Below are 15,507 nucleotides of genomic sequence, written 5' to 3' on the forward strand. Positions count from 1 at the left end.
AAACATATAATTTTCATGATTATAAGTTATAATTAATAATAATTCATATTATAATGCAAACAAACAATAGAATTCCATGCACATCATGTACAATAACTTTTTTTACTGAAAAAAATAATTATTTAAAGGATTCTCTGTTTTGTTTTCAAATGCTAGTCAATAACTTATCTTTGAATTTTTGTCATTTTTACTCAAGATTCTTTGCAAGAAGAAATTAAAAGAATAAGAAGCAAAAAAACAAATAAAAAATAAAAAATAACATGAAAAAATTAAAAAAGAAAAACATTAGGAAAAAAAAGAAAAAATGTAAATTTAGACAGAAAAATCAACAAATGATATGAATTAAGTTTAATTAACAAAGACTAAAGCAACATTCTATTCTACATTTTCAAGAAAAGGTGAAATGTCAATTTGAGAAGAAACCTGAGCTACCTGTACAGGTAAATTTTAATGAAACAAACAAGCTGAAAACTTCAATGCTGATTGATTTCAACAGGTAACATAATTAGATAAAACATCAACCTATGTTTTATGACCCCAATAAATGGCCAACATCTCAAGATTGAATACCCCAATAAATGGCCACCATTCGATGGTGACCATACAAGGGTGTCTTCCCGATTGTCCCACTTTTTAAAATTACAGGTAAAAAAGTAATGAAATTTTGTGGGACAATCGGGAAGATGTTTGTGGGACAATTGGGAAGTTTAAATGTGGGACAATTGGGAATTGTTTTGATAGTAATTAAATTGTTTTTATAGTGTGTAGCAGGTAATTAAAGGTAACTAACCAATGTAACTTATAAAATAAGAAATATGAACAAATAATAATATTAACATATTTCTTTTTTGCATATATTAGCAACAAAGTATCATCAAACACAGACTATAATATATATTTAGTCATAAAATAGCACATATCAAGCACTTCTCAATTCTACATTGAAATATAATAAAAAGAGTTTCACTTAAGCACACATAATAAACAGCTACATACAATAAAGTACACGCAATAAACAAATTAATTCATTAAAGCACACACATGACACATGACACGAAGAGCAGATACTATTAAGCACGCACAATGCATAAGGTACAACAATTAAGCACACATGATTCATAACTTAAACATCACAACAAATCATATAATTGCAACAAACTTAGTCAAAATGTAACAAATAAGTCAGAAGTAATGTCAGCATACTGAAACACAATAACTTCGCTATTCTGAAGATGGTCTGAGTTCCTGTAGGCATTGGTTGACTTGTTTGTATTTTGTTCTATATGTTGGTCCTACTGCCCAATCTTGGTACTGAATGATAGTCATTTCGTTTCCTGCCTGCTCTTCTTTAAGATATTTCAGTAGCTTTTATACTATGTTTGGGTGTGGTACTTAGATCATCTTCTTCAAGCTACTGTGACATCCATTGAGGTGGTTTGTCGTTCTTGGTCCTTCGGTTTGGTAATGGTTCCATAGCTGCCTGTTGCTTTCAACCCAGTATGTTGTGACGTTATCCGTAAACGAAGTGATATTTGCTGTTGAGTCCAAATTTTCCAGGTCTTCAAGTGTATGGAACCAGACGTCGTCTTTTTCTGTAGGTGGTACCAGAGGAAGAACTGCTGCCGACCGTATAAGTTGATGAATGTCTGGTTCTCCTTTATAGTTAAGAGACGAGTCTTGTTTACTGCACATTTCGCCAAATACACTGAGTATAGTGAAACAAAATGCCCTTCAATAGTTTTTCCTGGAAAGGATACTCTGGCAGAATTCTGAACAGTAGCTTCGTAATCAATGAAGAAAGTTGTTGGGTTCAGGTTAATCTGACGTTTTAATTTAATTTTAATTTAATAATATTTTATTGTATAAATCAAGCAATAGGATTGGACACAAGTTATTACAACTTATATTAAGTCCTCTCCTTACATATACAATACACATATATGATGACAGCAAACACATACATAGTATAGCGACAGTTATAAAGGAAGGAGTCACACATTGGCTTGGCAACAAAAAAAGCAAATAGGACAGAGAGAAAAAAGAAAGCTGCTGACTTAGAACGTTAAAATCTTTTTGACTGTTTAATGAAATAACGAACTTTATCAAAAATTTTAGAGTTAGTTTCGTAATTATATGCATCTTTTCCAAACAATAGCATTTCAATATCGATGTGTATGTTCATATGTATAAGATCATTAACCAGAGATATTCTTTGGTTATGATATAATGGGCATTCTAGAAAGTAATGGATGGCATCTTCAACAGGAGAACCGAAGGAGCATTTAGAATCATTGCATGTATCATTTTTAAATTTATTTAAAAACTTTAATAAAAAAATGTAATTAAAAATACAATACTGATATTTGTTTTACAAATAAGAGTAACATTATATTTTATAACTCAGAAATTTTATATTATTTCATCAAAAGTGCTTTAATGTGATGATTTAAAAGATCATATTTTAATTCTTGTTTATTTAGTAAAACAAACAACAACTACCTTGTTTATTTAAGAACATTTTACATAATAAAATAATGTGGGACAATCAGAACTTTTCATGTGGGACAATCAGAACTCTAAAATTTTAAAAAGTGGGACAATCGGGAATAAACCCATACAAGAGGGTGGACATAATTAAGAGGAAGTCACAGGTTGTACTGTACCATTTATTGTGTATTTTAAATATAGTCAAGATAAAATGAAAATGTTCACTAAAAAAAAATGTAAAATAGCTTTTTATTTTTTAATTGTGTATTTTTTGTGCATTGGTCAGCTTCCTTCTATTGCGTTTTCTCATGTTTTTCTTCTTATATTGAAGAAAGTGTCTAATATTTATAATGTTGTATTAAATTAAAGTTTTGACTCGAATAAAAGCTCAAAATCAATTAAATGACTTTAATAAATTAGTATTCAATTAATGTCCATGTTGTTCGAAAAAGGCCCCAGTTAGATAAGGGGATACATTTGTTTATTCCTGGCAAATATTGTATAATCATTACAACTGTATATTACTGCTTATGTTTATAATCTTATTCGACACATTTCGACTATCCAGGTGATGTTCACAGTACCAATTGCTTGTAATAAATGACACATTATCACCTCAACCGATCGATAATATAAGTCCATTATGCTTGCCATGTGTAGAGTGTCTTCCCTCCTCTGGAAATTTCTAAGGAAGTACATAATTTGGACATGTGGTATTCCTTTTCTAACAAGTAAAATATCCTGGTCTCTTGCCCAAATGGAAAATTTTTAAAGTTAATGTTGAACCTTGGTTGATTGAAGTTTTTTTTTTAATTTGAAAAAATAATAATAGTTTATGAAAGATAGTAAGGGATTAATCTGCCATTTTTTATAACAAATAATAAACCAGTATTTAAATGAAACATTATAAGAACTACAGCTATGGTGGTCTTTTTTTTAAACAAATACCAACATTTTTTTTATTTTTTTGTCTACTTCCAAATGAAGTTATCAAAATTGATATCATTTTATATTCATGATGAAAAAAATGAAAAACTGACATGTTTGAGCTTATAGGTATAGTCGTTTTCAATTAAAAGTATTTTGTTTCAATTGTAAACCTTACAGTATTTTAGTAGTTATAATGTCAATGGGGCCCAGAACTAGCATGGCCAGATTAATTACAGTTACTGATCAGGGATGTTACATATTTTTCATAAGAATTTGTTTCCGACTACATTGTAAGATATGTTCTGCTTAACTAGCCTTTTGTTTTCTATTATAAAATGTCAATGAATGGTTTATACTTTGTAAATATAGGATATATGATGTATCCAAAGCTTGTCCATTATCATGATTATCATGATTATCATGATTATTTTAGAATTTAGATTAAGATTTATTTATTATACTTTGATATGTTTTATTTTGTAGTCTGCACTGTTCAACTTTCAAAGTCTTCTGACAGTAGTATTACTTCTTATCTGTACATGTGCATACATAAGGTCAATATCACCAAGAATATTGGACAAAAATAAAACTGGGTAAGTAAACAAGAATTTGTTCACTCTTTGCAAAGCAGAAATAAGCTTGGAATGCCTCTACCTACCTACATTAATACATATATATAGAGATGTCTTAAAAATGTGATCCAAATTGAAATATATACCAATTTCTTTCTATTCAAATGAAGAAATATGCTGATGCTCAATTTCCATTTTCTTAAAAAAATTGTCATTATTATTGTAATAAAGTTTTACTTATAATTTGAGGCCGCACATGTATTGAATTGGTAACTAATCTGGTACATGTTGTAGATGATCACTTTTTTAGCTCACCTGGCCCAATGGGCCAAGACAGCTTTTCTCATCACTTGGCATCTGGCGTTCGATGTCGTCGTCCATAAACGTTTACAAAAATCTTCTCCTCTGAAACTACTTGGCCAAATTTAACCAAACTTGGCCACAATCATCATTGGAGTATCTAGTTTAAAAGGTGTGTCCGATGACCCTGCCTGCTAACCAAGATGGCTGACATGGCTAAAAATAGAACACAGGGTAAAATGCAAGTTTTGTCTATTATTTTGAAAACCGTTATAAATAGAAAAAATTATACAGGAGCTAAATGTTGAGCTCTACCAATTGTCCATATACGTCAAAACTGTCAGACGACTTCTTGTAGGAGGCATTGTCCTGAAGTGACAAATTTTACCAATTTTTTTTTTCATTTTTGCCTTCTATCTTGAAAACTGTAATAGATAAAGAGAAACTTCAAAATGCAAAAATGATCAGCAAGACAAGTTCTACAAATAAGTTTCATGGTAGAAATTGTCAGTACACTCCTTATTAGAGTTATTGCCCTTTGATGACGATTTTTACCTATTTTTTGTTTGTTTTTGCCTTATATCTTAAAAATTATAATAGATAGCTATGGATAAAAACTTCTTAAATAAGCAAAAATGATCAGCAAGACAAAATCTACAACTAGGATGGAATGGAGGAAATTGTCTGACAACTCCTTATTGGAGTTATTGCCCTTTAATGAAGAGTTTCCATTGTCTGTTAACTTATACAAAAATCTTCTCCTCTGAAACTACTGGCCCAAATTTAACAAAACTTGGCCACAATCATCATCGGGGTATCTAGTTTAAGGAATATCCCCGGTGACCCCGTCTGTCAACCAAGATGGCCGACATGGCTTAAAATAGAACATAGGGGTAAAATGCAAGTTTTGTCTATTATTTTGAAACCGTTATAGATAGAGAAAATCTGACAGGAGCAAAAATGTTCAAAACTTTGAGCTTTACCAATTGTCTTTATACGTCAAAACTTTCAGACGACTTCTCAGCAAGACAAGATCTACAATTAAGACAATATGGAGGAAATCGTCCGACGACTCCTTATTGGAGTAATTGCCCTTTAAAGACATTTTTTTTTGTGTTTTGCCATTTATGATAACAAATTATAATACAAAAAATAGACACTTTAAATCACAAAAATTATCAGCAAGTCAAAATCTACTAACAAGTCAAATTTTGTCGATATAGTTTAGTGAAATTGTCACTCTTTATAGGAGTGATTGCCCTTAAATGAGGATTTTTTTTTACTCTCTTTTGTGTTTTGAGCAAAAACTAAAGAAGATAAAGAGAAACTAAACATGTCATGAATTCTATTCCCCATTTCCATTCTCAATTTTGGAGAGTGTCCTTTGTTGTATATATACACATAGACCAAGGTGAGTGACACAGGCTCTTTGTAGATGATCAATATGTCTTCACTATCAATACTATATACATACGTATTACATGTACATGTATTGTGTCTTTGTTGTACAGTTTGTGCCTAAATGTATTTAACAAATCTTACATAAAAGATATGTCATGTAGTCAACAGCACCAAGATAAGGGGACAAAAAAAGAACTTAAATGAGTAACCAAGCTTCATAAAAACAGGCATACTGTTATTGTGGGAATTCTGATTTGCGTTTCACCCAATGAAAATGTCTGTGATAACTAAAAGGCATTATTACAGACATCGTTTCTTTGTACAATAATGGAAATGTGTTATTTCAACACCACAATTCATGACAGGAGGAGATAACTCTGTCAGAATTTACACAATAACAGTATGCCTGTTATTTCTGTATGTATTACAAAAATTGCCTGATTTGTCCACTCACTCATATCAAGTTTTTGTTTAGTTTTTTATATAACTTTAACACATTATAATTGACAGAAGAGATTTCCCTTTTTACTTTTTTAACTGGATTTTTCAAAGGAAAATATCGGTTATTAGTTTGGTGATGTATGGCGGTCGGGCAGCAAGGCAGGCGGCTGCCAACCAGTGTCTGTTCAAGGAAATCTTTTCAGATTAAATATTGTTGTTTCCTGTGACTAAATGAAGGTCAAGTTCGATTTTCACAATTTTAGCTTTATCGTTTTTGAGTTGCAGACCTTTAAGTACCCAAAAGTGATACTTATAGCGTTGTCCGTGCAGTAATTTGAAAACTTTTTAACGAAATCTTTTATAATTTAGAAATGTTGTTTCCTGTGACTAAATGAAGGTCAAGTTCGATTTTCACCATTTTAACTTTTATTGTTGTTGAGTTGTAGACCTTTAAGTAGCGAAAGTGATACCTAGATTGATTTTGGCCTTTCCATTTCTGAACCCTACAAAAATTAATTTATTTTTTGTCGAGCCTGCGACTTTTGTCGCAGAAAGCTCGACATAGGGATAGTGATCCGGCGGCGGCGGCGGCGGCTACGGCGGCGGCGGCGGCGTTAGCTAACTTCTTAAAAGCTTTATATTTTAGAAGGTGGAAGGTCTGGATGCTTCATACTTTATATATGGATGCCTCATGTTACGAAGTTTCCGTCAGTCACATGTCCAATGTCCTTGACCTCATTTTCATGGTTCAGTGACTACTTGAAAAAAAAGTTAAGATTTTTTGTAATGTTAGATTCTCTCTTATTATAAGTAATAGGATAACTATATTTGGTATGTGCGTACCTTGTAAGGTCCTCATGCCCGTCAGACAGTTTTCACTTGACCTCGACCTCATTTCATGGATCAGTGAACAAGGTTAAGTTTTGGTGGTTAAGTCCATATCTCAGATACTATAAGCAATAGGTCTAGTATATTCGGTGTATGGAAGGACTGTAAGGTGTACATGTCCAACTGGCAGGTGTCATCTGACCTTGACCTCATTTTCATGGTTCAATGGTTATAGTTAAGTTTTTGTGTTTTGGTCTGGTTTTCTTATACTGTATGCCATAGGTCTACTATATTTGGTGTATGGAATGATTGTAAGGTGTACATGTCTAGCGGGCAGGTGCCATCTGACCTTGACCTCATTTTCATGGTCCAGTGGTCAAAGTTAAGTTTTTGAGTTTTGGTCTTTTTTTCTAATACTATATGCAATAGTTCAACTATATTTGGTATGTGCGTACCTTGCAAGGTCCTCATGCCCGTCAGACAGTTTTCACTTGACCTCAGCCTCATTTCATGGATCAATGAACAAGGTTAAGTTTTGGTGGTCAAGTCCATATCTCAGATACTATAAGCAATAGGTCTAGTATATTCGGTGTATGGAAGGACTGTAAGGTGTACATGTCCAACTGGCAGGTGTCATCTGACCTTGACCTCATTTTCATGGTTCAATGGTTATAGTTAAGTTTTTGTGTTTTGGTCTGGTTTTCTTATACTGTATGCCATAGGTCTACTATATTTGGTGTATGGAATGATTGTAAGGTGTACATGTCTAGCGGGCAGGTGTCATCTGACCTTGACCTCATTTTCATGGTTCAGTGGTCAAAGTTAAGTTTTTGTGCTGTATGTTTTTCTTAAACTATAAGCAATAGGTCAACTATATTTGTTGTATGGAAGAATGGTTAGCTGTACATGCCTGCCTAGCATGGTTCATCTGACCTTGACCTCATTTTCATGGTTCATTGGTCAATGTTTAGTTTACTTGGTTAATGTTAAGTTTATGTGACAGTTGTAATAAAGCTTTATATTTAGGACTATCAACATAATATCAATGATTAGTAAAGAAGGCGAGACATTTCAGCGTGTGCACTCTTGTTTTACTTGATCCTGTTTGGGGGTTCAGATTTGCAAATATCATTTTCATGCAGGAAATCCAGTTTGCTGTCAATCTGACAGCCTCTTGTTTATTTTTGGATTTGTCATTCCAGAGGTACAGAACTTTGACCCGTAGATTTCATGGCAACTTTTCACATATTATGTACTTTCTCCAGTATTGATGACTACATTATTGTGGGAATTATTAATAAGAAGCTTCTTCTTGATTTAAAAAAAATAAATTTTCTGTTGTTCCAGAGTTATGGAACTTTAATTGTTACATTTAAGGCAATTTTTCACAAATCGCACACTAACTCCAGTATGTCAGGATTTATTTCCTCCAAAATTTATATTATTGTGAGGATTGATGAAAGAAAGCTCACTTTTGATTTTTTAAATTTTCCAATTTGGCGCTTTAGAGTTATGGGACTTTAATTGTCAGACTTTAGTAAATTTTTCACATACATGTATTGTACCATAAGTTGAGTTGTTTAAGCAATTTAGTGGAAACTTTATGTAACTGTTGGAATTGGTGAACACATGATTAAGTGCCTTTGAAGTATCCCATTTTATTCTTGCAACAATTTTAATATGTACAATAGGGCGTATCATGCGTTCATGGCACAGCTGTTTATTTTTGTCTAGTTGAACATGAAAATAACTAAGTTTGTTTTTATGTATTTTATTTTGCAGGGTTTTAGGTATCTTTTGGAAATGTGCTAGAATAGGTAAGAACTTCTGTATATGCCAGTCAATTTAAACCTCTTTTTATCAAATTAAAAGGTTAAAATAATGGTTCAATAGTTGTAAAATGGCACATTGCTTAGAGTATTGCTGTATCATTTAATTCATGTTATTTAAAACTGATTTTTGATGTGAAGAAGTTGATTAGAAAAATAGAGATGGAAGATATCAAAGGGAGAATCAGAACTCAAAACACTTAGAGAGAGACAAAATCATGGCAAAAATCAGGATTATACAAAGTCTACAAAACACTTAGAGAGACCTACTAAATCATGAGAAAAATCAGGATTATACAAAGTCTACAAAACAGAGAGAGACCTACAAAATCATGGCAAAAATCAGGATTATACAAAGTCTACAAAACACTTAGAGAGACCTACAAAATCATGGCAAAAATCAGGATTATGCTACAAAATCATGGTAAAAATCAGGATTATACTACAAAATCATGGTAAAAATCAGGATTATACAAAGTCTACAAAACACTTAGAGAGACCTACAAAATCATGGTAAAAATCAGGATTATACAATAAAAAAGTCTACAAAACACTTAGAGAGACCTACAAAATCATGGCAAAAATCAGGATTATACAATAAAAACGTCTACAAAACACTTAGAGAGACCTACAAAATCATGGCAAAAATCAGGATTATACAATAAAAACGTCTACAAAACACTTAGAGAGACCTACAAAATCATGGCAAAAATCAGGATTATACAATGTCTACAAAACACTTAGAGAGACCTACAAAATCATGGCAAAAATCAGGATTATACAATAAAAAAATCTACAAAACACTTCATAAAAAAACTAAAAACTGAGCAACACGAACTCAACCAAAATCTAGTGGTGATATTTGGTGCATAAGAAGGGTAAGCATATCCTGATCCACATGTGACACTGGTTGTGTTGCTCATGATTAGTAAGCATATCCTACTCCACATGTGGTACTGGTTGTGTTAATCATGATTAGTACAATTTGGAAACACAAATTAAAAAAAAACAGTACATAAAGTAATAAATAAAATATAAAACAAAAAACAAACATGTAAAAGTCATCACATCCTGAATCATGATAAGCCTATAGCTAAAGTAAATTCAAAGTGATATAAAAGTTGTCAAACAATATTTTGTCACCATTCATATTATTTTTTTTCTTGTTATTTGTTAGTCAGTTAAGTAGTTGAAGTCATTACTACAGTTAAACAATACTGAGGTCAACACTTAAGTAAAAATTTTTACCCTTATAAATAGGATTATAACAACACTTCAGTATTGTAATGTTATCTTGAAACCATAAAATGGAATTCTTCAGGAACTATCTTAAACATTTTTTTCTCAAAGATTTAACAGTGGTCTTATATGAGCTACTAGAAAAAGTTGTCTATTTTTGTATACATAATTTATGGTATTTTCTTTTTTTTACAGGTGAAAGATTAAGTCCATATGTTGCCTTGTGTTGTGTAGGAATGGCTGTCAGTATTTTGTTTTTAAGCTGAATATATTATCTAAATGCAATATAACATTTTATCATGAGAGGAAGCATACCACATGTTATGACTGGATAAAAAATTACCAAATTTCATGAGTTAAATGCAGCATTCATATTTCTAGCACATGTATTTATTATACAAACTGTAAATATGTCACTGTTTCATTAAAGAAATAAAACCATTTTACGATACATGTATTAGAGTAATTTTTATACGACTGCAAAAAATTTTCCGGTCCTATATTGGTATCACGCCGTCAGCGTCGTCTGAGGACATTTGGTTACCTGACAATAACTTAAGTAAATGTAAATAGAAATCTATGAAATTTTAACACAAGGTTTATAACCACAAAAGAAAGGTTGGGATTGATTTTGGGGGTTATAGTCCTAAGAGTTTAGGAATTAGGGGCCAAAAAGGGGCCCAAATAAGCATTTTTTTCTAGTTTCCAGACAATAACTTGTGAAACGGTGTATGGATCTCTCTGAAATTATACCACAAGTTTCCATACCACAAAGGGATAGTTAGGATTGGCTTTGGTGGTTACGGCTCAAACCGTCTAGGATTTAGGGGCAAAAAATTGGGGAAAAACAGGGGTTTCCTGGTTAATGGACAATTAAAAAAAAGTACAAGGTAATGTTTGGATTACCTCCCTTACACTGCTTTTAAATTATGTATAAAGAAATGTATTGTCTTGAGGTGATTAGCTGTCAATTTATTTTAGAAGTTACTATTTAAAAATGCTGATTAAGGAATATTAATTTTAGCCATGATTATGTATGTCATTTTTTTGTTTTAAGCCTTTTTTTTGGGGGGGGGGGGTCGATTCGCAACAGCATAGTGTATTGCACAAAAGCAAAAGTCATATCCAGCTGCGCTCGGCGAAGCAATTTATTTTTTTTTTGTAACAACTAAAAATGTCAGATTCTTGATTAGTTTGATCTCATCTCTACATTTATGTACAGTTTTCAGGACAGGATCTTTTACTTCATTTTAGAGTAGGAGCAACAGAATAATATAACCTAGGAAATTGAATAATAAAATATTTCAAGAATTCCAAAATATTGTGCCTGTATAAGGGAAAATTTCATAAAATTTTGATGTGGTTATGGAACAAATGAATTCCCACAAATTGACGATCAGAAAGGATAAACCTAAGCTAAGTCAAGTTCTAAAAGTCCTGAAAAGCTATCAGATGTTTGAGCAATACAAGTTCCAAAATAGGACTAATCAATGATTTTTTTCAAGGAATTTTTAATGAATTTCCATGATTTAACAATCCTAAAGGATAAGCCTAAGCTCAGTTACCTTTAATGATATTGAGGTCAAAGGATTACATCTGCATTTTCTCAGTCAAAATTCAGTGACAATAAAATATTTTTCTCGAATTATGCCCCTTTGAAATTTAAGTGATATGGAATGATTGTAAGGTGTACATGTATATCTGGCAGGTTCCTTGACCTCATTTTCATGGTTCATTAGTCAATACTGTAAATTCAGAAATTATTGCGATGTTTTTATTATTGCGAAAAATGCGACAGGGTTATAAACGCAATAATTTAAACTCGCATTTTGAAATTTTTTGTATGAATTAAACAGGATTTTTCTCAATATCGCAAAACTTAAAATCACATTTTAGTCTAAAATGACAAAATCGCAATAATAAATGCACGCAATAATTTCTGAATTTACAGTATTAGGTTTTTTCTAATTCGGTCTATATGTCAAATACTATAAGCAATAGGTCAACTACATTTGGTGTATAAAATGATAGTAAGGTGTACATGTCTTTCACATGGTTTCATCTGACCTTGAACTTATTTTCATGGTTCAATGGTCACTGTTAATTATTTTCTGATTTGGTCTATTTGTCAGATACTATAAGCAATAGGGCCACTATATTTGGTGTATGGAATCATTGTAAGGTGTACATGTCTGGCTCCTTTCGGCTAACCTTGACCTCATTTCCATGGTTAATGGGTCAATTTCAAGTTTACAAGGTTTTGTTTATCAAATACTGTAAGCAATAGGTCAAATATGTTTGATGTATGGAATAATTGCATGATGCACATGTTGTCTGGCAGCAATCATTTGACCTTTACATCACTTTTAGGACACTTGGTGTACGTTGTCGTTTACTTTTACAAAAATCTTCTCTGAAACTACTGGGCAAAATTTAACAAAACTTGGCCGCATTCATCATTTGGGTATCTAGTTAAAAAATATGTCCCATTACCCTGCCTGCCAACCAATATGGACGACATGGCTAAAAATAGAACATGGGGTAAAATGCTAGTTTTGTCCAATATCTTGAAAACAAGTATGAATAGATAAAATTTGACAGTGGCAGAAATGTTCAGATTGTTAAGATCTAACTGCTGTTCATTTACATCAAAACTGTCAGACGACTTCTTATAGGAGTTATAACCCTTAAATGTAAAATTTTACTGACTTTTTTAGCTCACCTGGCCCAAAGGGCCAAGTGAGCTTTTCTCATCACTTGGCGTCCGTCGGTCGTTGTCTTCGTCCGTCGTCGTTAACTTTTACAAAAATCTTCTCCTCTGAAACTACTCAGCCAAATTAAACCAAACTTGGCCACAATCATCATTTGGGTATCTAGTTTAAAAAATGTGTACGGTGACCCGGCCAACCAACCAAGATGGCCGCCATGGCTAAAAGTAGACCATAGGGATACAATGTAGATTTTGGCTTACATCTCTGAAACCAAAGCATTTAGAGCAAATCTGACATTGGGTAAAATTGTTTATTAGGTCAAGATCTATCTGCCCTGAAATTCTCAGATGAATCGGACAACCCGTTGTTGGGTGCTGCCCCTAAATTGGTAATTTTAAGGAAATTTTGCCGTTTTTGGTTATTATCTTGAATACGATAATAGATAGAGATAAACTGTAAATAGCAATAATGTTCAGCAAAGTAAGATCTACAAATAAGTCAACTTGACCAAAATGGTCAGTTGACCTCTTAAGGAGTTATTGCCCTTTATAGTCAATTTTTAACCATTTTTCATAAATTTTTGTAATCTTTTACAAAAATCTTCTCCTCTGAAACTACTAAGACAAATTTAACCGAACTTGTCCACAATCATCATTAGGGTATCTTGTTTAAAAAATGTGTCCGATGACCTCGCCCGCGAACCAAGATGGCCGACATGGCTAAAAAATAGTACATAGGGTAAAATGCAGTTTTTGGCTCATATCTCTGAAACCAAAGCATTAAGAGCAAATCTGACGCGGATAAAATTATTCATTATGTCAAGATCTATCTGCCCTGAAATTTTCAGACCAATCAGGCAACATGTTGTTGGGTTGCTGCCCTAGAATTGGTAATTTTAAGAAAATTTTGCAGCTTTTGGTTATTATCTTGAATATTATTATAGATAGAGATAAACTGTAAACAGCAATAATGTACAGCAAAGTAAGATCTACAAATAAGTCAACATGACCAAGATTGTCAATTGACCCCTTAAGGAGTTATTGCCCTTTATAGTCTATTTTTTACAATTTTCATAAATTTTGTAAATTTTTGTAAATTTTTACAAAACATTTTCCACTGTAACTACTAGGCAAAGTTCATTATAGATAGAGATAATTGTAAGCAGCAAGAATGTTCAGTAAAGTAAGATCTACGAACACATCACCATCACCAAAACACAATTTTGTCATGAATCTGTCTGTGTCCTTTGTTTAATATGCAACATAGACCAAGGTGAGCGACACAGGCTCTTTAGAGCCTCTAGTTTTTCATTTTTATAAAAAAAAAAGTTGTGGTCAGATATTGGTATCATGTTGTTGTCGTCGTCCAAAGACATTTGGTTTCCAGACAATAACTTTAGTATTAGTAAATAGAAATCTATGAAATTTAAACATACGGTTTATAACCACAAAAAGAAGGTTGGGATTGATTTTTGGGGTTATGGTCCCAACAGTTTAGGAATTAGGGGTCAAAAAGGGGCCCAAATAAGCATTTTTCTAGTTTCATGACAATAACTTGTGGAACAGTGTATGGATCTCTCTGAAATTATACCACAAGTTTCCATACCACAAAGGGATGGTTAGGATTGGCTTTGTGGGTTATGGCTCAAACCGTTTAGGAATTAGGGGCAAAAAAGTGAGAAAAAAACAAGGGTGTCCTGGTTAATGGACAATTACTTAAGTACAAATTACAGTGTAAGGGAGGTAATTCAAACACAACTTTGAATTGCCTCCCTTACATTGCTTTTAAATTATGTATAAAGAATTTTTGTATTGTCTTGATGTGATTAGCTGTCAATTCATTTTTAGCTCACCTGGCCCAAAGGGCCAAGTGAGCTTTTCTCATCACTTGGCATCCGTCGTCCGTAAACTTTTACAAAAATCTTCTCCTCTGAAACTACTGGGCCAAATTTAACCAAACTTGGCCAATATCATCATTAGGGTATCTAGTTTAAAAAATGTGTCCGGTGACCCGGCCAACTAACCAAGATGGCCGCCATGGCTAAAAATAGAACATAGGGATAAAATGTAGATTTTGGCTTATATCTCTGAAACCAAAGCATTGAGAGCAAATCTGACATTGGATAAAAATGTTTATTAGCTCAAGATCTATCTGCCCTGAAATTTTCAGATGAATCGGACAACCCGTTGTTAGGTTGCTGCCCCTGAATTAGTAATTTTAAGGAAATTTTGCCGTATTTGGTTATTATCTTGAATATTATTATAGATAGAGATAAACTGTACACAGCAATAATGTTCAGCAAAGTAAGTTCTACAAATAAGTCAACATGACCAAAATGGTCAGTTGACCCCTTAAGGAGTTATTGCTCTTTTATAGTCAATTTTTAACAATTTTTCGTAAATTTTTGTTATCTTTTACAAAAATCTTCTCCTCTGAAACTACAAAGATGAATTTAACTAAAGTTGTAAACAATCATCATTAGGGTATGTAGTTTAAAAATTATGTTTGATGACCCCGCCCTCAAACCAAGATGGCCGACATGGCTAATAATAGTACATAGGGTAAAATGCAGTTTTTGGCTCATATATCTAAACCCAAAGCATTTCTAGCAAATCTTTCAAAAACAAAATTGTTCATTAGGTCAAGATCTATCTGCCCTTAAATTTTCAGACCATTCAGGCAACCCGTTGTTGGGTTGCTGCCCCTGATTTGGTAATTTTTAGAAATTTTTTCAGCTTTTGGTTATTATCTTGAATATTATTATAGATA

The 15,507-nt window shown here is 32.5% G+C and overlaps 1 long non-coding RNA gene across 1 annotated transcript; it reads right to left on the reverse strand.

Moving 5' to 3' along the window:
• Positions 1-9,008: 9,008 nt before the first annotated feature.
• On the reverse strand, positions 9,009-9,580 carry LOC127705804 (uncharacterized). The gene is made up of 3 exons (XR_007984035.1): positions 9,481-9,580; positions 9,111-9,168; positions 9,009-9,054 (listed from the first exon to the last, which is right to left on the reverse strand). It is a non-coding gene; the product is annotated as an uncharacterized LOC127705804 (long non-coding RNA).
• Between the last annotated feature and the right edge of the window lie 5,927 nt (positions 9,581-15,507).

The sequence above is a fragment of the Mytilus californianus genome, unplaced genomic scaffold, assembly GCF_021869535.1.
Source record: "Mytilus californianus isolate M0D057914Y unplaced genomic scaffold, xbMytCali1.0.p SCAF_6, whole genome shotgun sequence".
Classification (NCBI taxonomy): Eukaryota; Metazoa; Mollusca; class Bivalvia; order Mytilida; family Mytilidae; genus Mytilus; species Mytilus californianus.